We start from the raw sequence: 25,406 nt of genomic DNA on the forward strand, positions 1-25,406 counted from the left end.
AGATGTTTTTCCCCTTTTTTTTTTTTTTTTACTATAATTCGTCCTGGGTCCGGTCGGCGGTGCCTCGCGGTCCGGACATGGACCGCGGTCCGCCTATTGAGGACCCCTGCGATAGGGCCTTTCTGTGTGGAGTTTGCCTAAACATGGAGATGTGGTACAGAAGGACTCATATATGGGCATAAAAAGTATGTCATGTGACATCACTTCCTGTACAGACAGTCAGACAGACAGCCATTGACTCCGACCTAACAATGGCTACTGTCTATGACGGTAGTTCCATATGACATATTGGACTACTAGACTATCTCCATATATAGTGTTATCCACATCTCCATGTTAGGACTCATATATGGGCATAAAAAGTGTGACGGCTCTTGGTGATTTTGGGTGGTAGGGCTAATGTAACGCCCGGGATTCGAACTCGGGTATCCCATGTGGAAGTCCAATATCTTAACCATTGATCCAAAGGGATATCTCTATGTACTGAGGGAAATACTAGACTTTTGAGGCCATCAGGCTGAGGCAGTGAGCCACTCTGCTACATCAAGAAATCCATCCTACTATATACTATTACTAGCCATAGTTCACTCTGCAGCAACAGCATCATATTATATTATATGCTAGCCATATTTCACCCTGCAGCAACATCACATTCCAGATACCAAGTTTCAGCAATGACACTACTGTAGGCCTACTGTATCTATACTTTGTTATAGCAAGAGATGCACATGAACAGAAATGTCCACAGCAAACAGGGGTTCCACTGCTCCAGTGAACATTATGTTTGTATGTGCAGATAACTATCATCATCATTATTGGTGGAGTTGACAATACTCATCATTTTAAGCATGGGATTAATACAATCCTAAATTAAGGGTCACACAAGAATATCATGTACTTTTTAAACAAAATATAAGACCAGAACCAGACAACTAATGAAAAGGTTTGATTATTACAGCTTGAGGTGGACCTTATATTGCCAAAGCATTACATTATGATACAAAATAATCTCTGTCTCCCTTTCCATATCACTGCTTTTAAAGTGCCACACACAAACACACACACACACACACACACACACACACACACACACACACACACACACACACACACACACACACACACACACACACACACACACACACACACACACACACACGCTGTCTCCCTCTTCACCGTGCCACGCCACTGACACAAACCGAAGCACCAAAACACAAATACAGAGGCGTCAATTGGGTATAGCAAGCTATGGCAGCTCCCATACCTTGGCTACAGGGGGAAATAATAAAATTGACTTTTCATCATGCCTGTTGCTAAGGTATGGCAACATGACTGATGTCTTGCACGCGCGCCCCAAGACACCAGTCATGTTGCCATACCTTAGCTTTTGCTGAATTGACGCCACTGGCGCAATACCAGCGCGAACCCACGCGGTACAGACACGAATCAAAACAAACAGACACACACATGCGTGCGAGCAGTACCGACGCAAACGCGGTACAGACACGAATCAAAACAAAAAGACACACGCGCGCGCGCACGCGCGCACACACACAGGCACACAGGCACGCAGTCACGTTGACAACTTGACAACAACATCAAAGACAGGCAGCTTAGTCCACAGCACATTTCCAATGTTATTAAAGCAGCGACCATTCTTAACTTTGTCAGCTAAATGAAATTCACGATACCTTTAGAATGACTGGGCCCACTGTCTCCTCCAAAAAGCAAGCATTTCACACCAAATGTACGATTTTGTGGTATTTCCTTTTGTATTTGCACCACCAGTCTCTTGACTGGTGGAACATGACAGAAAATCTATTAAAAAGTAGATAATATATCCATTTGAATTGTCCCGCGACCCTCTTCCTCAAACACAGACATCAAACAAGACAAACTTGTCATTGGTTAAAAGCCAGTCACATGGTGGAACTGCAGTGGGCATGTCCTATGGGCTGGTTGAAATTAGCCCATATGGAGACTAAATGAAGCAGGCGTGGCATGCCAGCTGTCAATCACCCAGCTCAATGATAATCACACAGTGATGTCACAGAACTGGGCGTGTTCTTTGGGCCGAGAGAAATCAGCCCCAAAGAATATGAAGCAGGCGTGGCATGTAAGCTCACTGAGCTGTCAATCATTCCTCAGTGATAGTCAATGGAAGCTGGCTTGGGCTAAAGGAACTCAGCCCATTTGGACATATATGGTGTTCTTTTTGTAACGTTTTGGTGCTGTTACTGCTTTAGGTTCCACCAGCATATAAAAATATCTCTTCTCAAAAAAAAAAAAAAAAGACAGTCAGACAGTCAGCCATTGACTCCGGATTAACAATGGCTACTGTCTATGACGGTAGTCCCATATGACATATTGGACTAGACTATCTCCATATATAGTGTTATCCACATCTCCATGTTTAAGCCAAACAGATTCGCTCCATTTCTCCATGTATAGGTCCAAATGCCCAACGTTGAGCTTGACAACGAAACGTTCTTAACACAGCCGCCCCCATATTTACTTTAGAAAATATGTTAAATTCTAAGTACGTTTCGAGTACCGGTTTGATACATCGACTTAAAGTTGGATCCAGGCCTAATAACTTTATCTGGCCGCCCGTTGCCACCTCCTTGTTACATTTTCTTTTCTCCAGGTGGATGGACATTCTTTCATGGACATCCTTTCATAGGTGATCTAAGTCCAGCCGCCCGTATCAGATCGGAGGAGGATACCGCACATTGTACCTCATCCACCCTTTCTTCTCTCTCCTTTTGGTATCTTTATCATCCTCCTTCTTTTTTTCTTTTTTATTCTTCTCTTTTTTTGTCTTTCTTAGTCTTGTGTATCCTTCTCTTTTTTTTTGGTCTTTCTTAGTCTTGTTTAGCCGCCCCGTACAGGAAGAGATGGGGACTTGAGGTCGCAAGTCAGGACTTGAACCTGTGACGCTGCAAAAGCTGGATTATCAGCCTAGATGTTTGGAACACTACCCTGTGTTCCAGATGGACTGGACTATCTCCATATATAGTGTTATCCACATTTTGTGTAGCCGCCCTGTACAGGAAGTGAAGTCACAACTCGCTGACATCACACTGACATCACAGAGGATACGGAAGGACACTCAAGCGACACGGTTCTTCAGAGTATATGCGACCTTCGGTCGCAATCCTATTCTACAATCCTTTAAGAGCCGCATCCCACTTCCAAGCCCATTCACGCCCACTTCACATCCACCTCAACTCATAGCTAGATCAGATGTATGTCCTAGATCAGATGTATGTCGGTAGAACTCACGGAATAAAACCGCCCACAACCCTATGCCGTCCGCTCATTCGCTAGAGAGCAAGAGAGAGAGAGAGAGAGAGAGAGAGAGAGTCTCAGGTTACAAGAGGGAAGGGGGGGGGTCAGCTGCACAGGGGGAGAGAGAGAGAGAGAGAGAGAGAGAGAGAGAGAGAGAGAGTCTCAGGTTACAAGAGGGAAGGGGGGGGGGTCAGCTGCACAGGGGGAGAGAGAGAGAGAGAGAGGGGTCAGCTGCACAGGGGGTACACACACACACACACACACACACACACACACACACACACACACACACACACACACACACACACACACACACACACACACTCAAAATACATGAAGAAACAGTGCTTTTTGTGGGCAACATGGCTTGGAGCAGTTGTGCGTGTGTGCATGTGAGCACGCGAAGCGTGCGAACTCTAGGATTCGCCCGCCAAAGGCGGGCGATATTCTAGTAATATACATACTTGATACAGTCTTCCTTTTCACTCTCTATCAAATGTCTTTGCCAAAAAATAGCAGATCTACAAGCTAACCGGTGAGCTTGTAGATCTGCTATTTTTTGGCAAATGTTCCCACCCCAGGATAAAGGATGTTGATTAGCGCGATAATCGTAAATCGCGATTTCTTTTGTCACAATAATCGTGTTTTTATATTGTCCATTTTTCATGTCGTCGAAGACATTTTCATATCGTCCCATCCCTAGTTGGGATTAGAGCTGTTTCTTCCCGACCAGAGCTGATCTTCCAAGTGCTAGCTTGAAGATCAGTTCTTGTCAGCAAGCAACGCCATCGCACAACTGGAGTATAAAGAAAAGTATGAAAAGATAAGGAAGGAACCACGTGGGACCAGTGCTCTGTAACATTTATAAAGGCATTTCAGAGCGTAATCCACAGTTAGAAGTGCAAACTGTCTCCTTAACAACCTCGCAGCTAATAAAATAAACAACTCATCAAAGTGACTTGATATATGATGGCTCCGTGATACATTTTAATCAACGTGCCTTGATACATGATACGCTTCTATCCCAGATGCTGTTTGTGTTCTTTCTCCTCAATCTCAGACCGTCTATCACTTTGATCTCACGTCATCTATCACTTTGATCTCACGTCATCTATCATACCACTTTGGCTTCACAGGACAGACATAAAAGCCTACACCGTAAAAGAAAAACTGTTTTAACACTGAATGTAAACATTTGTACACTCTCAGGGTCACTGGACTTGTAATTTTTTCGGCTGATCGCTCACCCCAAGCGGTTCTTCTAGTCTTTGTATTCGTATTCGAGGATAAGTTTAGGGTTGGTCATAGTTTTTTTACTGAGGTTATAAGTTTAGGAATAAGGTTAGGCTGAGGCATAGTTTTACAGAGGTTACGTTTAGGAATACCTGATGGCGACCGCTCCGAGGTCACCGGATTAGACGTCGGGGCGAGCGTGTTTTAGGGCAAGCGTTCTTGTATTGGTTTAGTGTGTGCTGCATTCTTCCCTTGTGAGCTCTCATCCCTTCCTTTGCTCTTTCCACCATTGCCTTCTTCTGTTCTTCACCCCTCTTTATCTTCTGAGAGTCATGCAACTTTCTTTATAGTGGAAATAAAAAAGCGATGGATGCATTCCAGGCATGACTTCAATGTCAGGGCCAGGTTCATTTATACTGTCATCGTCATATCCCTGTCAAACGCTGCAGGCTCCCTAACTCATTGAAAGTGATGCTGTCAGTGTGTGTGTGTGTGTGTGTGTGTGTGTGTGTGTGTGTGTGTGTGTGCGTGTGTGCATGTGTGCGTGCGTGCGTGCGTGCGTGCGTGCGTGCGTGCGTGCGTGCGTGCGTGCGTGCGTGCATGCGTGCATCGACGCCAGAGAGAGAGAGAGTGGCAGGATACAGACAAATAAAGAGACTTAAGACATTGACAGATTGTTAATAGCAGCAGGAAAAAGCAGAATTGAAAAAAAAATGAAAGAGAAAGGTGGAAATAACAGGACAAACGATAAATCCTTTTGAGTGAATCTCCTCCAGTGAATCCCTGTGTTGACGTTCACATCCCCACTCAGCCGGGCTGAGGGCCAGATGCGGGATATGAAAAAACGATTCCTGCTCCAGTTGTGGATCATTTTGACTGGCGGACTGTCTGAGCTCAGCTGGAATCCTATCCATTCTGTCTGTGATCTTTGTTCTGTTGGATGTACCGGCTGTTTTCACATTTAACCACACATTTTGAGAGAGAGAAGGAGATGGGAGGGGGAGAGGGGGCTGTCTCATAGTTAACCCAGTGTTTCTCAAACTTTCAAATTTCAAGGTCACCCCTTAACTCTGACCAGGGGTGTAGTTGTCCCGAATTTAAAATGAAGCAAACACGGAACTGAAAGTTCCTATGATTGGCCGCTAGTTGCGCTGTTCTGGCACCAGAAGCAACATGTTCTCCATAGGATTCCATTCCTTTCCCCCGAACTTTTACATTTGATTTTCTTACCGTAATAAACATTGTCATAAATACTTTATGGTTCCTGTCCCTGTTTAAAGCCTCGTTTCAATCACCATATGCGTTTTGTGAAAGTATGGTCCACTTTGTGTTATATGTGATGTTATAGCAGGGTATGCTGTAGGAGTGGCTTGAGATCATAGGCTTGTGAAGATTCTTCTTTGTGTGCTTTATTTTCGGCAAGCTCAAGACAATGTCCCATGTATCCCTGCGGTTGCACGTGACCGTTGGCAGCCAATAGCATTCCTTGGGTACCATTAAAACAATGATGGCGACACTCATACAAGGGCAAAAAAAGCTTCATTTGCGCAGCATAGAAACCAATTTTGGTAACTATTTTTTTTTATAGTTCACCCAAGAAATAACATTTTTTTCTATCAGTTACTCACCCCATGGAGACTTGAATACATGGATATTTCTTTGTTTTTGTTGCATTCCTAAGCCAATAATTTGATGACCAGCACTATGGAGACAAAGAGCCTGCTATGTTCCCTATGGAGACACAAAGAGCCTGCATTGTTCCCTATGGAGACACAAAGAGCCTGCTATGTTCCCTATGGAGACACAAAGAGCCTGCGTTGTTCCCTATGGAGAGTCACCTCGAATTGTTGGCCTAGGAATGGGGAGAGATGGGGTGAGTAATCGATAGGAAAAAAAGACCTGAGGCCGATTTTACAAAGGCCTTCTAAATCAGTAGTTTTCAAACTATTTTGTCATTCAAAATGATTCAACATTTTTCAAACACCTTCAACAATTTTCAAAAATAGCAGTTGTACAAGTTACGAGCTTGTAGCCAACACTAAAATCTAGCTGGGTCAAGAAATAGATATATATGTATTCTCAATTAATCACTCATCCCTGTCATTATAGACAAAGGTTTCGCCTGTACAGTAGATCGGCCAATTAATTTATATTTTTTACAATTAGGAAAAAAAGATAAATAGTGCTTAAGTGGTAAAATGAATGCACATTTGGATGCTTGCTTACCATGCCCATACTGTATATCTTTAGATTGTGACCTTGACCTCTTGACCTTGACCTCTCGGGTTTCGACTGATTGGAATGCTTAAAATACCCTGGCACACATTGCTGCAGGCAAGTAGCGTAAATACTGGCTAATATATTTAGAATTATTGCACCTAGTTATATTAGATAGAAAACCTGTATATTTAGCTTTAACTAGGCTATGTGATTGAAATCCCTTCTGAACTGAACTATTTGTGAAACACCCACCGCTTCTTGAACCTTTGCTACTCCTTCCCCCAGCTTGTGGGGCCCCAGTCTGAATTTGCCTTTCGGCAATGATACTTCAAAGTTTTTCATATCAGCACCCACTCTTTAAAAAATGTACATAAAAAAGGAAATATCTTTTCCTTTAATCAGCTCTTACAAAGACATCCAATGTGCTCTTTAGAGTCCGCAACTAATTTACACCTGTTATGTTTAGTTTCAGAAATGCATTGTGAAAATGTACTTTAAACAAACTTGGCGTGAATACGTTAACTTGGCCTTGACAGGTCCAGATGGTCTTATACGGCTCTCTGCTGCTATACAGGGCTGCAGGTTATAGCTCTGTGTTGGGTCTAGAATTGTTGGCCTAGGAATGGGGAGAGATGGGGTGAGTAATCGATAGGAAAAAAAGACCTGAGGCCGATTTTACAAAGGCCTTCTAAATCAGTAGTTTTCAAACTATTTTGTCATTCAAAATGATTCAACATTTTTCAAACACCTTCAACAATTTTCAAAAATAGCAGTTGTACAAGTTACGAGCTTGTAGCCAACACTAAAATCTAGCTGGGTCAAGAAATAGATATATATGTATTCTCAATTAATCACTCATCCCTGTCATTATAGACAAAGGTTTCGCCTGTACAGTAGATCGGCCAATTAATTTATATTTTTTACAATTAGGAAAAAAAGATAAATAGTGCTTAAGTGGTAAAATGAATGCACATTTGGATGCTTGCTTACCATGCCCATACTGTATATCTTTAGATTGTGACCTTGACCTCTTGACCTTGACCTCTCGGGTTTCGACTGATTGGAATGCTTAAAATACCCTGGCACACATTGCTGCAGGCAAGTAGCGTAAATACTGGCTAATATATTTAGAATTATTGCACCTAGTTATATTAGATAGAAAACCTGTATATTTAGCTTTAACTAGGCTATGTGATTGAAATCCCTTCTGAACTGAACTATTTGTGAAACACCCACCGCTTCTTGAACCTTTGCTACTCCTTCCCCCAGCTTGTGGGGCCCCAGTCTGAATTTGCCTTTCGGCAATGATACTTCAAAGTTTTTCATATCAGCACCCACTCTTTAAAAAATGTACATAAAAAAGGAAATATCTTTTCCTTTAATCAGCTCTTACAAAGACATCCAATATGCTCTTTAGAGTCCGCAACTAATTTACACCTGTTATGTTTAGTTTCAGAAATGCATTGTGAAAATGTACTTTAAACAAACTTGGCGTGAATACGTTAACTTGGCCTTGACAGGTCCAGATGGTCTTATACGGCTCTCTGCTGCTATACAGGGCTGCAGGTTATAGCTCTGTGTTAGGTCTAGAATGTCTCTGTCCCTCTGGGTTTGTGATTCCTTTCAAGAAGATTGTGATCTGCAAGGGAAGTGATTGTGTGTGTGTGTGTGTGTGTGTGTGTGTGTGTGTGTGTGTGTGTGTGTGTGTGTGTGTGTGTGTGTGTGTGTGTGTGTGCGTGCGTGTGTGCGTGTGTGTGTGTGTGTGTGTGCGACTGTGCTTGAGCGTGCGTGTGTGTGTGTGTGTGTGTGTGTGTGTGTGTGTGTGCGACTGTGCGTGCGTGTGTGTGTGTGTGTGTGCGTGTGTGTGTGTGTGTGTACAGGCGGTGGTATCAGTGATGACAGTTATCTCCAAATTTGGGCACTGTTTAGTATCAGTGATTCCGTATCAAAAGATTCAGTTTGGGGTTTTGATTAGCATTTCAAGTTTAGGTTTAAGGGTTAAGGTTGGAGCTAAGCCTGATTTATACTTACAGTAGGTGCATGCCGGTGTCACGCACCGAAGATTGCGATCTACAAGCTCACAATGTGTTGCAGTGTGACACATTATTGGCTTGTAGACTGGGTACTTTTGGCTTTATAGGGTTAGGGTTAAAATGGCAAAGAAATGGCATTCATAAATGTACTGTCCTAGAATGCTGATGTCCTCACAAATCTAGCAATACACATGTGTGTGTGTACAACACAGTCTACGTTTCGTGTGAGCAATGTAGAATATACTATGTACGTTCATGGCTGTTTGTTAAGTGGATGCGTGCGTAGTATATGTATCACTTGATCCGTGTGACTGTGTCTCCATGTCTACATGCTGTATGTCTCTTATGCTTGCATCTGCATGTCTGTGTGGGTTGATTGTCTTTGTGCGTCTGTCTAGCGCTGTGTCTGTGTATGTGGGTGGGTGTATGCGTGCATGCTTCTTATGTGTATTTTACTGTAGGTCTTTGGTCAATCTGTAGCACAGTGCAGTTATAAAAGCTTAAATTAGATTTCAAAAGACAACACAGGACAGACGTTCTTCCTCCAACCTCTTAAGTGGCCTGTGATTCCACAGATAGAACAGCAGGAGAGACTGAGGACATGAGCAGATGCCACTAACGTTCTCACATAGACACTCCATTTGGCCAGGCAAATAATGATTTCAAAATAAAGTGAAGAAAAAACAAAGGACGGGCAAAGCGACTGTAGGGCAGTAAAGATCAGACACTTCCATTTCATACCGCAGCCTTTTATTTACTGGGGATACAAACAGAATCGACACAACAATCACACTTTGCGGATAACACATAGCATTGAATGACAAAAATCTGTTTAGAATTACATGTGGGTTCTTACTGATTAAGCTATAACACTGTAATGTCATTGTGATGTTTACATGCCACATTGCATTTCAGTATGTTCATTGTCCAAAGATTTGACTCCTTAAAGGCTCTACTCTGGTTGCACTGTAGTGATGTAATGACAGTCTATTATCATATTCCTTCCCCTCATTACCGTGTGCCTTTTCATACTGTATATTAATATGCACACAACTTCAAAACAACAAAGATTGGAGGATTGAGGGAGGTAGGGCATTCACAAATAGTGATTTTTAGTATTCGAATTATTCAACCTCAAAGTATTCGAATAGTCGAATATTCGACAGGACTGGCCAAACTGTCACATATTAAGTAAGCAAGAGGCGAACATTGTGAAAATATCAGCTATTTTCACAATATTTATCTGCGGAACCGAGTCACATTAAATGTAATACCTACAATTCCAAGTGCTTGAATATTCGACTTCGGTGAACAACGTCGAATAGTGACTTTGATATTCGAATATTCGAATATTCGAATATTTGGTGAATGCCCTAGAGGGAGGTAAGGCATGCCTACGGGCGGAGATTCTGTGCACCTTTCTAGTTGCTCCTGTGGCTGCTTTTGCGATTCTCCTCTGCTAGTCTGCAGTCTGATACTGTAAATACACTCTGGTGGGAACTGAATGTGTCTTGTTATCTTTCATGTTATACTTTTATAAGGCGGCTATGGTTGCACATCCACTGCTGTGCATTTTGGTTAGCGAGTGGGCTGCCATAAAAAGAGCTATTGTGGTTATGTGACCATTCAGAACATTCATGTTAATTGACTACCTTGGTTTTAGAAACAGGACCCCTGTGTGGGTAAAGACCCAAAATGAGTCTGGCCATGCCAGGCTACACTTGTCTGGGTTGCAGAAAACAGACATATTACAGCAGACAACTTGAATGTTGTATAGAAGAAGCCTGTGGGTTGTAGGTCAGGTCATTGTCTGAGCTGAGTTGAGTGGCTCTTTGTGTTTCATCTATAATGAAAGAGCAACGTGTCTGCCTTACCTTAAGGCTGTTTGTCTAGACATATTGATCTCTGGATAGACATGGACCACTTCCCATCCGTACAGTGAGTAGGTGTTGAATGTAATCAGTGAACAGAGACGGTCCTCTCTTAGCACATTTTCATTTAGCCTTCCTCAAGTGTTGTGAATCAATGAATCCGTTAAATTATGAGTAACTGGATGGTGCCCGTTGGCCTACCGGTCCAGGCGCATACGACATACCGGTATAGGCTCGGTGTAGCCTGAGAGTGTGTCACTGGTTCGATTCCTGATCATGACCAACTTTGCTGAATACAGTACCATATCTCTCCCCATTTCCCCATTTTCAGTCATATCAATAAAGGCATAAAAAAAGAGAAAAAATTATGGAATGAGATTTTCTCTCATCTTTAAAACGTATTAAAGTGTAATTCATTCATATAGAAAACACCTACCGATTTAAATGGTGTGTATTTTCCTCATGGGTCTGGTCAGTATCAAGGTCCCTTTTAAGAATCTGTACAGTATGTGACATCATCCTCCAGGGAACAGCCTGTTAAGGCTTCAGCAGAGTTTAGTGGTGACAGGAAGTAGCAGATAGAGACAACACACACATACTGATAGTGCTGCTTAGACACGCACACACATACACACATAAACACAGACAACCATGCCAGGTGTACGCTTACAAATAATGGTGTACATGTATTCTCATGTAAATGTAAATGCACATCCATACACACACAACCACAAAGTAGGCATATTACTATGCCTACTTTGTGCATTGTGAGCTTGTAGGTCTTATATCTTTGCGCGCAACACCCACGCACGCAACTAAGTATAACTCAGGCGTTATACATACTCTCTGTGGGTGAGCCCCTACCTTCTCTCTGCCCTGTTAGTGTGAGGCCAGATAAAGGCAGACAGACTCGGCTTCCAGGGCTATTTTTAAGTCTATTTCTAGATAAACTCGCACTTTGGTCCTGAAATAGCAGGGAATTATAACGGTTATTTTTGGACATAGTCACCCCGTTAGAATGCAATGTGGGGGGAGAGATGTTGGGTGGGGGGAGGTGCTAAAATCAAGGGAAAAGCCAAGTGCTCCCATTTTCTCATTTTTCTAATTCTGTTGTACTTTCTCCTATTCTACTCCCCCACCCTCTCTCTTCGTCTGTTTCCGATACACGCACACACACACACACACACACACACACACACACACACACACACACACGCACACACACACACACACACACACACACACATACGGAGACACACGCACGCACACGCACACACACGCATGCGCACACTCACAACCGTTGAATGCTCAAAAACACGTGGCAACAATTCTGCAAGTCAGACTGAGTTTTTAGCTGGTGGCCTGACATCGTCTCCTGGTCACGTCTGTCTGTCTGCTCCACTTTAAGGTAAAAACTCAAACTCCCGCTGAAACCAAACAAACCCACTCTTTCTACTTCTTCCTAATAAGGAAAGAAAAGATAATTAGATAATAGAGATGGCCTCTGAATGTGTCCCACATTCTGCATACATTCTGGGGGGCCTCTGATGACGGCTGTGTTTTTTTTGCATCCAAAAAGGTGACCTCACTTTAAAGAAAGAATAAAAGAGAGAGAGGGGTCAAACCACATGAAAGACAGAAACTTGGGTGCAAAAAAAATCAAACCTCGGTTCGAAGTGGAGCGGTGAATTTGAGCAGTTCCAGGTAAATATATATATATATATATATATATATAATTGAATATTGAATATACATATGTGTCCCAATCTCCCTGAGAGCCAGTCATTGCAATTTTTTTCATTTTCATGTTTTCATTTCATTTGAAAGCTGGGGATCATAGCTACAAAATGATATATTGGTTGTGGAGATTGATCCAACAGTTTTGAAGATATGGCTTATAGAATGATGCCATGCTGAAATTGTACTTTTGAGATATTCAAGTTTTAAATACATTTCTAACCTGCAATGACCTGACTCCGCCACATGGGGAGCAATCTTCAATTCAATCTTCAATTCAAAGAAGCTTTATTGGCATGAGAACACAAACGTTTACACAGTGGTGGAAAAAGTACCAACATTTTATAATAAAGTAAAGTATCAATTCTGCAATGTAGAATCACTCTGTTACAAGTAAAAGTCCAGAATAAAAAATGTACTTGAGTAAAAGTACAAAAGTATTGGTATCCAAATGTACTTAAAGTACCAAAAGTAAAAGTACAAAATGTTTGAAAATAGCAGATGTACAAGCTCACAACGCGTCGCACCGCAATGCGTTGTGAGCTTGTAGATCGTCTATTTTCAAATAGCCTTGGTATAACATAGGGCTAAAGTGGTTTATGTATGTTTTAAACTTTAGTTATTGCTCTCTAAAAAGATAATGCCACAACAGCATCTCAAGCATTATTGGGCTAAATGTAAAGACGCTACAGTGCGCCAACCGTGAAGCAGTTTAACCAATTTGCTACATACGTCTACACAAACGGTCAGATTACAAAGATAAATTGCTTAGTGAAGGCTCACAGATGTCACCATAGGGTTTTTGATTGAAGAATTTATTAGAAGTTTGCAATAGAAAAAAGTACAGTTTCATGACAGTACAAATCACTGGTACAAGGTCAACTAAAAGGAGATCCTAGAAAGCCGAGGCTTATTTCCACAGGAACCACACTTTAAGTATCTCATATAACATTGAAAGACAGACGGATAGAACATAGTACTTTATCTAGGATAATATCAGTTTCAAAAGCATAACATCAAATACAAAAGGCAGAATACAAAGAAAAAAGGGGGGGGGGGAGCATGGGGGCTTAGTCTATTTACAAGTCACGGGTAGCTGCTGTCTGAAGGTGACTTTTCATACCAATTTTGAAGGAGGCTAGGGATTTGCTCTCCTTTAGGGCTTGTGGAAGGGCGTTCCACATGTTGATGGTATAGCAGGAGAACGAGTTAGCGCCTTGTTTAGTGTTAAATCTACGCTGATGATGATTAGTGGAGCTGCCTCTGGTGTTATGATCGTGAACATCCTTGACCTTTAAGAAGTAGTTTGTCAGGTACATGGGAATCTTGGAGGTGTAGTGTATCTTGTACACCAGGCCCATTGCAAGATGCTGTACTCTGTCAGCTACTTTGAGCCACCCCACGCTTTCGTGGTGATGCTCGGTAAGGTGGGTCAGAGGAGGGAGACCAAGCACAACCCTAATTAGTTTGTTTTGGGCTGTTTGGAGCTTTAGCTTTAAGGCAGCTGGGGCGTCGCGATACCAGACAAGGACTCCGTAATCAATGAGGGGCCCAATAAGAGCACCTCCTAGTGTCTTTCGGGATTTAATATTGATCAGTGGGGCAACTCTTTGCAAGAAGCGAATTCGTTGATTGACTTTATTGATTACCTTGGTGGTCATTTTTTCACTGGATAGGTTAGCCTCCAGGATGCAACCCAGGTAGCAGATGTGGTTTTTTCTTTCTATCACAGTGTCACCTACTTTAATTGTGAAGTTCTCAACTAGGCTAAGTTTCTGACTAGATCCAAAGAGGATACATTCAGTTTTGCCTAGGTGAATTGAGAGTCTGTTGTCATTGAGCCAGGTGCAGATCTTGTTAAGTTCACAGTTAAGGGCCTTTTCAACCTGCAAAATGTCTCTGCCTGAGACTAGGAGAGCCGAGTCATCCGCGAACAGAAACAGGTTGCAGTCACAAGCAGATGACATGTCGTTTACGTATATTAAGAACAACAGTGGTCCTAGTATACTCCCTTGAGGTACTCCACAGTTTACTGGGAGGGGGGGGGACAGGGTTCCGTTGACTTCCACCATCTGTTCCCTCCCCACCAAGTAAGAGTGCATCCATCTCACTGCTGTGCTATCAAGACCAATAGCTTTGAGTTTTTCGATCAGAATAGAATGATCGACGGTGTCAAATGCCTTCTGGAGGTCCAGCATGACCATGCCACAATATTTGCCATCGTGAATTTCACGTTTGATGTAATCATTCAAATAGATGAGGCATGTATCTGTGGAATGGGACTCTCTGAAGCCAGACTGGAACTCGTAGATCAGTTTATTCTCTTCAAGATATCTAGCCACCTGTTCATAGACAATTTTTTCCATTACCTTAGAGATGGAACTAAGGATTGAGATTGGCCTGTAGTTGCCAGGGTCAAGTTTACTGCCTTTTTTGTGCAGGGGGGTTACCTTGGCTAATTTGAAGTCCTGGGGGACATAACCCTGCTTGATAGATAGATTAATAATATGGGTAATGATTGGGGCAATGGTGGCAGCTGAGTCTATGAGAAATTTGGGGGCAATTTTATCATGGCCAGCGGCCTTGAATTGAGGTAGGGTGCGCAGTTTTTTAAACACTTCATCAGTTGACACCGTGGCAAGTTTAAAGTTGTCTTTGCATACCCCAAGGTTCCTGTAGAATTTCAAGATGTGCCTAACACCAAACAGCCCAGATGGAGCGGGCAGTTTATTGACCAGATTTTTGGCCATGGAGGTGAAGTAGATGTTGAGATTTTTGGCTACATCAAGACTATCCGTGAGGAGGGTTATGGGAGTTTTGGGTACGCTCCAGCAGAATGTCCCGTAATGATCGTATTATTTAATGAGGAGCATTTTAATCCGATCGGTCGTCGTTTCCTTAAAAAGGTATTAATGTATCTAAGTGCAGTACACCTCGCAACCGATGGGGTCGCATGGCTGAAAAACAACAGAAAATGGCATCTGATCGGATTAAAATGCAGTTTCTACCACTTTTTCTAGTCACATGTTCAAATACTGGATTCTGATTGGCTAAATTCCGGAGGTTATGGCAGAACAACCGCCGCAGTTGTGTGAGGACGAGATCAATGCGCCTCAGTGTACATCCGGGGACTTCAGGAGGTAGTCGGAACACCTTTCCCCCAACCAACATATGACGGTCGTAGCGGTCCTATGTTTACTAACGTGCGTACGACGTCGCCGATTTATTTGGATCCAATGCAATCCGCCAACTTTAAAGCCCCTTTTCTCTGAACCTATGCCTTTCTGGAAGCGAACAGCCTCTATTTACGGCCGGAACGGTCCTTCTAACTGACGTTAGCTTAGCTGTATGCTAGACATCTTTCTCTGCATGGAGTTGGCGTCATCTGGTGGTGAGTAGAAGATGTTGTTTGTGGAACTATTTGCTGTCGTCGCGGAAGTTTTATAGGCAATAATGATTGTAACTTAATATCCTTGCAAGTTACAACTATGTGTTTTCTTTCATGTATACGGAAAAAAGTGGTAGAAAAGCTATTTACCACTCGGGGTCGGACATTATGCTCTGATAATGTCCTGTGTGAGGGTGTTATCGGACTCGGCTTCGCCTCGTCCGATCACCCCCTCACACAGGACATTATCAGAGCATAATGTCCTCTCACTCGGGGTAAATTGCTTACTTATTAAACAATACGAAAGATACGGGTAATTCTGCTTGAGCGTACCATACTGTGACATCTGTGAGACTTCAGTAAGCACGTTATCTTTGAAATATGAAGGTTTTTGTAGACGTACGTAGCAAATAGGATTAACTGCTCAACACGAGGTTGAAGTGAATTCATTACGTGTGCAACAGGGCTAACTGTGCTAAATGTAGCATAATCAGTGTTTGTGTAACTTCAGTCAGAAGGATTATTTGACCTGATAATAAAACACAATCTACAGGCTTAACCGCCTCGCGTTGTGAGCTTGTAGAAGAGAGCAACAATAGAGTTGGGTCACGTTTTATTTGTTTATAGCCTGCAGCTAGCGCTGCAGCTAGCGCTAGCTAACGCTAGCTAGCGTTAGCCGTTAGCCACTCATAGCCAGTCAACCAGAATAGTCTACTCTAAAGTCAACTTTCCGACGGCGAGTGAACGATTGCATTCCATCCATGTTTTCTTGGCTGTCAATTTATTGTCCAAAAAAACAAACACCCTGAACGTTAGAATTAGATAGTTTAGGACGACACTGATCTATTCAATGCTAAGCTAACTCAGTGACAAAGGAAGCTTCCGCACCGGAGCTTCACAGAAGACAAACGCATACGTCACAGACGCCTCCAGGCAGGAACGGATCATTTCACCAGCGTAGAAGAAGAAACAGCGGAAGAACGGCGGAAGAATAATAAATAATAATACACAAAATTATAATGAAAATTATAATTTTGACCCGATTCTATAAGTGTCTTTTGAATCCTTCTACGATTTTTGGAAAAAACCTATGTTTCTATGTCAGCAATCTGGCTAGCCATCGTCAAAGAAAAGGTCCTTTTCACTTACCGGTAACTGGAGCTCAGTTAGTCTGTTCTTGAGAGACTACTGTGTCAGTGGTGCTCAAACCTTTTCATGTGAAGGACCCCCAAAATGATATTTATTTGGCCACGGACCCCCATTTCAAAATATCTAGTTCCAGGGACCACCCAGAAGCAAAATTTGAGTTACAAACGTTCGCTTTGAAAATACATATATTCAAAGATTTGCACACATTTTCACGACTTTTTCAAAAATAGCAGATCTACAAGCTCGCAGCGCGGCACTCGGTGCCGCGCTGTGAGCTTGTATATCTGCTATTTTTCATTAGTTAAAGCATTCAATAATTGTAGGCCTAAATGGGGCTGGTTGCACACTGCTGCGTTTTTTTCGTTGCAAAATGCGTTTTTCAGGGCAAGGAGAGAGAGAGAGAGATAGAGAGAGCAAGGGACCCAGTGGTCCCGAAAATAAATACGAAAGGGGCGGTAGTGTGCAAACGTGATTGACATAACGTGAGGTTGATTTCTTTATATACGTGCGCTGAAATTCGCTCCTACTGTATATATTCTGGCGAAAAAACGCAGCAGTGTGCAACGACCGTAACAGTATATTGGTCTAGATGTCCCGATTCTTAACAACTTTCAACCTGGCCTCCTTATTTTGTGCATGTCATTATTGATGACATGCACAAGAATATCAGCTCTACAAGCCAACAACAAAAACGCATGTTTGTTCTCACTGGTATTTGGACCACAGATGATCCACTACAAACTGCAAACTCAGGAAACTCTGGAATCTAACCTATGTCTCCTCCATGGGAGACCGAAATGTATACTCGACTACTACACATGCATACAGAATATATGCATTTCAAAACATTTGGACAGACAATGCACACAAGCCTGCACACAAACACACTGTAAACATTCACTCACACTCAAGCAATCTACAATAATAAAACTATTTGTACAGCCTTTTAAAGCAATCCGATACCATGAATAATATCTAAAGTATTGGGTAAAAACTAAAAACGCATTGAGGTCTTCCACGTATCTGGTGGTTGTCACGTTCATTCTTAGAAACAATTTGTATTTATCTAAAAGGCAGAAATGTGAAACCCAGTACAATATTCTTAACGAGACAAATTAGATCCCAGTCTAAGACAACATAAGCTTGCATAATGTGACACTGGACTGTGTAGACAAAAACCAGGGCTACACAACACAACAGTTCAAAAAGGATAGAGATGGGAATCAAACCGTTGACTCTGAGAATAAACACACATTCTGCAGAAGCAGTGTCCAAAAAAATGTCCCAAATTCGAATGCGCTCAAAACAAGCTATAAACTCAAAGACGCATATTGTGTTTGTGTGTGTGTGTGTGTGTGTGTGTGTGTGTGTGTGTGTGTGTGTGTGTGTGTGTGTGTGTGTGTGTGTGTGCGTGTGCGTGCGTGTACACATAAGGCACATTGTGTGCACGTGAAAGCCTTTTTGACAGGTGTTGAGTGTGGGATATGGTCTTTATTCTGTTATTCCGCAGTCCTGGTAACGTTCCTGGGACCAACCTGTTAAGCATTTCACCACACCCAGCGTACTGCGTATGTGTGTGCGTGCAAGCGTGCGCGACTGCGCGCGTGTGTGTGGTTTGTGTTACCATGCAGTAAACCTAGTAGGGAGTTGGTTCATTGCCTTTAACAGCTCTGCAGACCAAATGGCAGAACAGCGTAGTGCTTTATACGGCTGGGAGCTGTTGATGTGTGTATGTACGTCTGAGTAGTGCTTGTGAATGTGTGTACAGTATGTGCGGGTAAGACAAAGTCCCACACAGACAGACTGACAGACACGGAGATGAAAGATGGTGATGTGTGTGTGTGTGTGTGCGTCTGCGTGTGCTCGCGTGCATTTGTGCGCGTACACGTGTGCATTTGTGTGGTGAGGGTGGAATGTTTTTACTTCGGCTGAATAGAGCCCTTTACAGCCTTGTTTGGTGGAAAGTGTAAAACACATTCTATTTGTGAGAGGTTACACACAGCCAGACGTGTGTGAGAGTGTCACTCCCACTCATAAAATTCCTTCAAGAACATGCATGGTGTGCCTGGTTGTGTGCCTGGTTGTGTGTGCGTGCCGTGTGTGTGTGTGTGTGTGTCATTGAGTGCCTGTGTATGTTTGAGTATTATAGTGTGTGTTTGTATTCCACGTGATTCTAATACACCCCAGTCCCACCTCCAGGCCCCTAAATGGTTCTCTCACTGTCCAGCAGGGACGTGCTGGCCATTGGGAAAAGCGGGACAACTCCCAAACGGCCGGTTCATTCCCGGCCGATCCAGGCCGGCCATTAGGAAAAAATTAAACTGTTTGCACAAAAGTAAAAATTTAACTGTTTGCACAAAAGTAGTGAAAACAGCAGATCTACAAGCACAACGCCTCGCGGTGCGATGCCTTGTGTGCTTGTAGATCGGCTGTTTTCACTAGTTTAAATCATTTTTAAAATGATAAATACAAAACAAACGGTTTTGGACATACAAGGTTTCCACCCGACAACGATGAAATAATAAAAATTAAAAAAAAGAATAGGGCCTCTCCAACTCTTTTTCCCGGGCTGAATCAGGGGCCCAGCACGTCCCTGCTGTCCAGCCTCTCGCTCCCGGTCCCTGGATGTACACAACCGGCATTGAGCACAGACACATACAACCATGCAGTACTACTGTATATCCCACAACCTTAATTAGAATCGCCCCAAAAAATAGTGTGTTTGTGTGTGTGTGTTTCCATCTGTAACTCCACGTTCAGCAGTTGTTCAATTGTCTAAAAAACATAATACAAAAATCAATAACGCATGTACCTTGCCCAACATCAACTTTATCACCTTCAGATGTGTCTCTACTTCTCATAATCCCCAAATGTTTAAAATATTTTCCCAAATTTTGGCCTGTAGGCGGCTGTCCTGTGATGCGATTTACATTACAAATGGGCGTCAACAAGCAGCGTACTCCCAGTCCCAACTGCCTGCAAGCAGAGATGGAGTGAGGGGGAGGGGGGCAGTTCCAGAGAGAGCAACATCACAGTATGTCTGCTTCACACCAAGGGGCTGTAGGCTAGTAATCTCTTATACAAACTACAGCTCTTACAAAGAACCAAACGCAGAGGCAAACATGAATAATGCACCACATGTGCACTTACTGTACACAAACATACATTTACAGTACAAAGTGCACATCCTTCACATCATAAATACAGACAGACACTAAGAAACCCTCTACCTGAATCTACCATAGTGAGGTGGGTTTTATATTCCCTATAGGCTGTAAGGGCACTGTGCTGGAACAACCTGGGAGATGAACCAGCACATCAGACACCTTGGAACAATCTTTAGAGCGAGGAAATGTTTTGAAACGGGATGGCATCCTCCACCAAACATCAGTCCAGTGGTGGAAAAGTTACCGGTATTCACATTTTTTACTTTAGTAAAAGTATCAATACGGCAATATAGAAATACTCCGTTACAAGTAAAAATCCGGAATTCAAAATGTACTTGAGTAAAAGTACCTAACGAACATATTGGCATCAAAATGTAAAATAAAAGTACAAAATGTTTGAAAATAGCAGATGTACAAGCTTAAGTACAGTAATTGAGTAAATGTACTTAGTTACTTTACACCACTGCATCAGTCAGTGTATAAACATAACAAAGCACTGCACAGAGGGTAAGATAGCATTACCGTTTACATATGGGACAGGTTTAGACCATAACGGTTATATAAGCATACTTCCCAAATATTGAAGATAAATAGCATTCGTAATGGTGGAAACGATGTTGGAAAATGCATGACTTGAATTCAGGAGAAGGACATGCATGCAGAAACTGAACAAGACTAAATAAATAAAATAATAAAATAAAAGGAGCCATTGTAATTAATATTATACCGAATAGATAGATCAAGGTTTAGTGATCCCTGAGGGGAAAAAGGTACAGTAGGCAAAAAAAAAAAGGATCAGTAGAAAGACACATATAGGATAATCAGTAAAAATATAAGAGAGAGAGACACAGACAGACAGACAGACAGACACACAGACAGACAGACAGACAGACAGACAGACAGACAGACAGATAATGTAAATATGCATTTTCTTGCTTTACCACATGCACCACTATAACCAAAAGTGGAGTGAAACTGCAGGCACTATCAAGCCAAACTTTGGCTGGGAAATGCAGGATCACATTTACATAGAGGAAGCACATGCATACTACTAGCTGACAGCTAACATGGAACATACTTAGTTTCAGACACAAACACATGCAGAGAAGTTAGAACACATGCATTCTACAGCAGGTGATCTTTAGCTATAGATTGGTAATCAAAATGGGTCTGGCTCCCGTTGCTGATGTATTTATTTTTGTGTATTCTATTACTGAGTAGGTCCAATTTGGAGCATATGTTGGGGGAAAACGTATGGGTTCAGTAATAGCATGTTATCTTTTGATGTGCAGGAAGTCCTATAGACCTTTGATCGTATCATGTTTGTCATACCATCACTAGCGTTATCACAACCACTTACCCCCTGACTCTAACACGTTCAGGTTATGGAGAGGAATTCCTATGGTAAAGGATCTGTTACATTGCTAGGTCCTGTCGTTGACGCTATGCTGTGAGTGGAATCAGTGCCGTGCTAAAGCCTTACTCAATGGTAAGGATTTTTCTCTTTCTTGAGTTGAGGCCCCAAATGTTAAGATTAATTTACTACTTATAATAATTGGTTAACTTTACTGCTCTGATGTGAGATCTAACTCCTACATTTGGTGTTTTAAATGTCATTTTCACTTTCAAAGCAAATGAAACCCATGACAAGGAATGTCATAAACACGTGTCTTCATTATTCCCTAGACGAAGAAATGTATTCCGGTATATATAATCCACACATACTCGTATTATGTGTCCTATACTATCACTCACAGTGAGAGTAGTTTTACTCAGATGATTAATGTGACATGGTTGTTGTTTAAAAACAAAAAAGGAAACGCTGCCTGGGTTCAGTCACAGTGTCTTTTGCAAACAGGTGTTCTTCAGTGGAACAGATTAAATGTAGGAAATGTAGGTCCCCAGAGAAAATAATTTGACATGCACAGATTTAAATGACACTCCCATTCATGTCCAAAAAATGTTTTCCCCATCTGTTAGCGTCTGACCATAGGACATTTCCGCGTTGTTTTCTTTGCCCGGCTGATGGGGCAGGATATGAATTTTAAGTTTATTTTATGTTTCCGCGGGAGGAGCCTTTGAGTTGTTCATTTCATTAAGCTATATATATGTATGAACTCTCGCGTTGTCCATTAATTTCAAGGCTGCTCAACAGTGCCACTTGGGGGGGGGGCATGGTGAGGGGCCTCTATGTAGAGAGCACACCTCCAAAAGTGCTTTTACCCAAAAGTGCTTTTACCCATACATAGATAGTACCAAAATGTGAAAGGTTGAACCATTATGGTGTAGAACAGGGCAGTCCAGGGGGTGCCGTGAGATAATTTGATATTATTTGGAATTTATTTGGACACTTAAAAATAGGCCTATATTTAGTATAATTTTAAACTTGAAGTACAAAGTTATTTTCAGTCAGTTCTAACCAAAATGGCTATTATGTCAAACTTTTCCTCGCAACATAATCGCTAAAATTTGCTATAAATATAAGGTGCTGGGAGTGAAAATGTTGAATATAATGTAGGGGTGCCTCGGATGAAAAACATATTTATAGAGTTTGGGAACCCCTGGTGTAGAAACATATTTCCCTATGCAGCTTCCTCACGCCCTGCCAGCTGCAACCCACGACTGACACAGTGCTCGGTAGGCCATCCAGCCTGAGCTTTCTTGGCCAAGACCAGCGCTCAGAGTTGCATCCTTTTCTAGTTGACTCCTGTTAAAGCTAGAAAGCAGCTGAGCCTCCAGTGTACGGAGATGAAGGGAGAGCTTTGGAAATACCTAGTCTAAAGCCATGGTGCCGTTTGTCTTTGATCATCACATTCTCACACAATTCCATATCCTTGGATGCTTTCGCAGCTGTGTGGTGCAAGTGAGAAGAACACCGTCAGGTCAGTTCTGTCATAGATTAATAGAGTATTTTCTGAGGGGGGATTCAGTTACACTGGCAGTGCATGTGCAACAAGGAAAAAGGAGGAAATTATCAAGATAAGAAAAAGAGAGCGGGAGGGGAATGTTTGAGATTTGAGAGAGACTTAATCTTCAACTTGACTAGTTTTATTGCTTTGCTACAGCAGTAAAGGCCTAGTTCATGAAATTAGAAAACATTATGAGAGATTGAGACAGAATGTGTCCAGAAAGGGCACAGACCTTTGATTTATAGCCTGGGAAACACTTAAGACTTACAGTAATAGCACCATCTGGTAGGGGATTTATGTCTCAAAAGTTTATGTATTTCGGCAGAGTTTGCAGAGTGACTGCTGAGGGTGGAGAACTTCTACGGTAGAATGTTTTTGTTCTTCTTATCTCCTTTCATCCTGTGCTTGCAGGAACATGGTGGCGATATCAGCCTAGAGCTGAGACAGAGGAGGAAGCATTTATCTGGGTGCCCCTGCACTTGTAGACAGACACAACTTTAGCTACTACAAGTTTGCCAGTTTGGGATTCGAGCAGGGGAGCGACCCATGATCCTCCCAGAGGAGCTTTCTAGAATGTTGATGGGCTCCAGAATAGTGAGAGGTTCCAGAAGGGTTGGTCTGAAAGGAATGTATGGCTGCTGACATTTACACGTCTTATGTTACAAAACAGTTTATTCAGTTTACGTAACGTTTAATTGGAGGTATGCCGTGTGGGAAGCATGCAGTGTGGGAGTTTCTCTATTCAATTGAGTTGTGATATACAGTACTGAACAGCCATCTCTGCTGTCGCCTGCCTATTGCAACTGCCTCACACACAGTATAAGACTTGTTTTTTTAGTCCAACCGACACTCCGACAGTGAAAAGACTCACAATTAACAGTGGCCTTTGTGGATTCCATTCGCGATCAGATTTCTGTTGCTAACCAGCTCACCACACTATAGGACTCTCTCACACCACTCGTGCTGTGAGAGAGTTGTGTTTTAACTGTTTCCACTGCAGTGGAAGTGGGAGTCCCTTTGAAAAAACTACAGTGATGTAGTTTTAATCGTGGGACCACAACACGCCACGGTATCTATTTGCAGAAACATCTCTCAGAATCATCTTTGTCACATCACAGGTTTACAGGTTTAAAACAGAAGGTGGCAGCATTAGTATAGTCATACATTCAGTTGGAGCAGCCTTTTGTGTTGACTCTTTGAGTGATTTCCCACTGCAGGGCCTAAAATCTATAATTGAATACTTACTTACTTCATTAATCCCCCCAAGCAGTTCGGTTTGGCCATGTTGAGCACGGTTAAGCAACCGTGCCAACTGGCCATGTGTTAAGGTGTTCCGTGCCAAGCAGAGCCAAACCATGCGCAAATGGAAATGTTATTGGAGCGGTTAACTCTAACTCTAACTGCTCTATGGAGGAAAAGCCCATTCAGAACAGTGGCCTGCTATCAGGAAATAACAGACCACAGAATCCCTTTATTGAGCTATCAGAATAAAGAATTAAACAAAGCTGTGCAATAATTCTACGTGTGCCGACTGTCCGTGCTGGCCACCGCTGTTTTGTGCAGACCAGTCCAGATCTTGAACATCAGTCATTATGACCAAATTAGGGTTATAATCAGGCTTTAGATCGTATAGTTTGTCCCCGGCATAATGTGCCTGGGAACTGTTTCTTTTGGCATGTTTCTTTATTTCCTCACATGAAACTTAGCAGTCTAGTTGAAAGATCAATGAGTTTGTATCAAATCAGCAAACTACTTTTGTAAGCATGAAAAAACTAATTTTCATCCTGAGCAATGTAATACACATCCATTAAGAACACTGAATTTGGGCACGTGAAGGTGGTTAAATGTTTATTATTCCTTTATTCGTTTTAAGTGTGTGTATATTTGCATCCATCTCATGAGCGTTAGAGAAGCTCAACACTCCATCACACTGCATTCCAAGAGTATCAGATAGATTTACTTTTATAGACTAAAAACAGCTGGCTTCACGCGCGCGCACGCACACACACACACACACACACACACACACACACACACACACACACACACACACACACACACACACACACACACACACACACACACACACACACACACACACACACACACACACACACACACACACTTTTTTCAGTTCCGGCAACTCAAGTTTCGTTGTGAGACACAAACATTTTGGATGCTGTCATAACCGATGACAGCAACCTCAACACTTGGCTCTGGCATCTGTGTTCAGAGCTCAAGTTTAAACTTTCTCCTCATAATTCACCAGAACCACCGCTCCTTCTGCAACCTCTGAAACTATACAGTATGATATGATCTTAGTGGTGGAGAATGCCTCTGAAGTGACTATGTCATTTTGCCAACAGCAAGTGAGCGGATAGGCGCTTGAGCACGTAATAGCAACTATT

At 42.4% G+C, this 25,406-nt stretch overlaps 1 protein-coding gene across 4 annotated transcripts in view; it reads left to right on the plus strand.

Moving 5' to 3' along the window:
* Nucleotides 1–25,406, plus strand: part of pdlim5a (PDZ and LIM domain 5a) — a 134,342-nt gene that overhangs the window by 62,922 nt on the left and 46,014 nt on the right. The window lies entirely within an intron of this gene.

Source organism: Nannobrachium achirus (genome assembly GCF_963921795.1).
Source record: "Nannobrachium achirus genome assembly, chromosome: 12".
In the NCBI taxonomy this organism is placed as follows: domain Eukaryota; kingdom Metazoa; phylum Chordata; class Actinopteri; order Myctophiformes; family Myctophidae; genus Nannobrachium; species Nannobrachium achirus.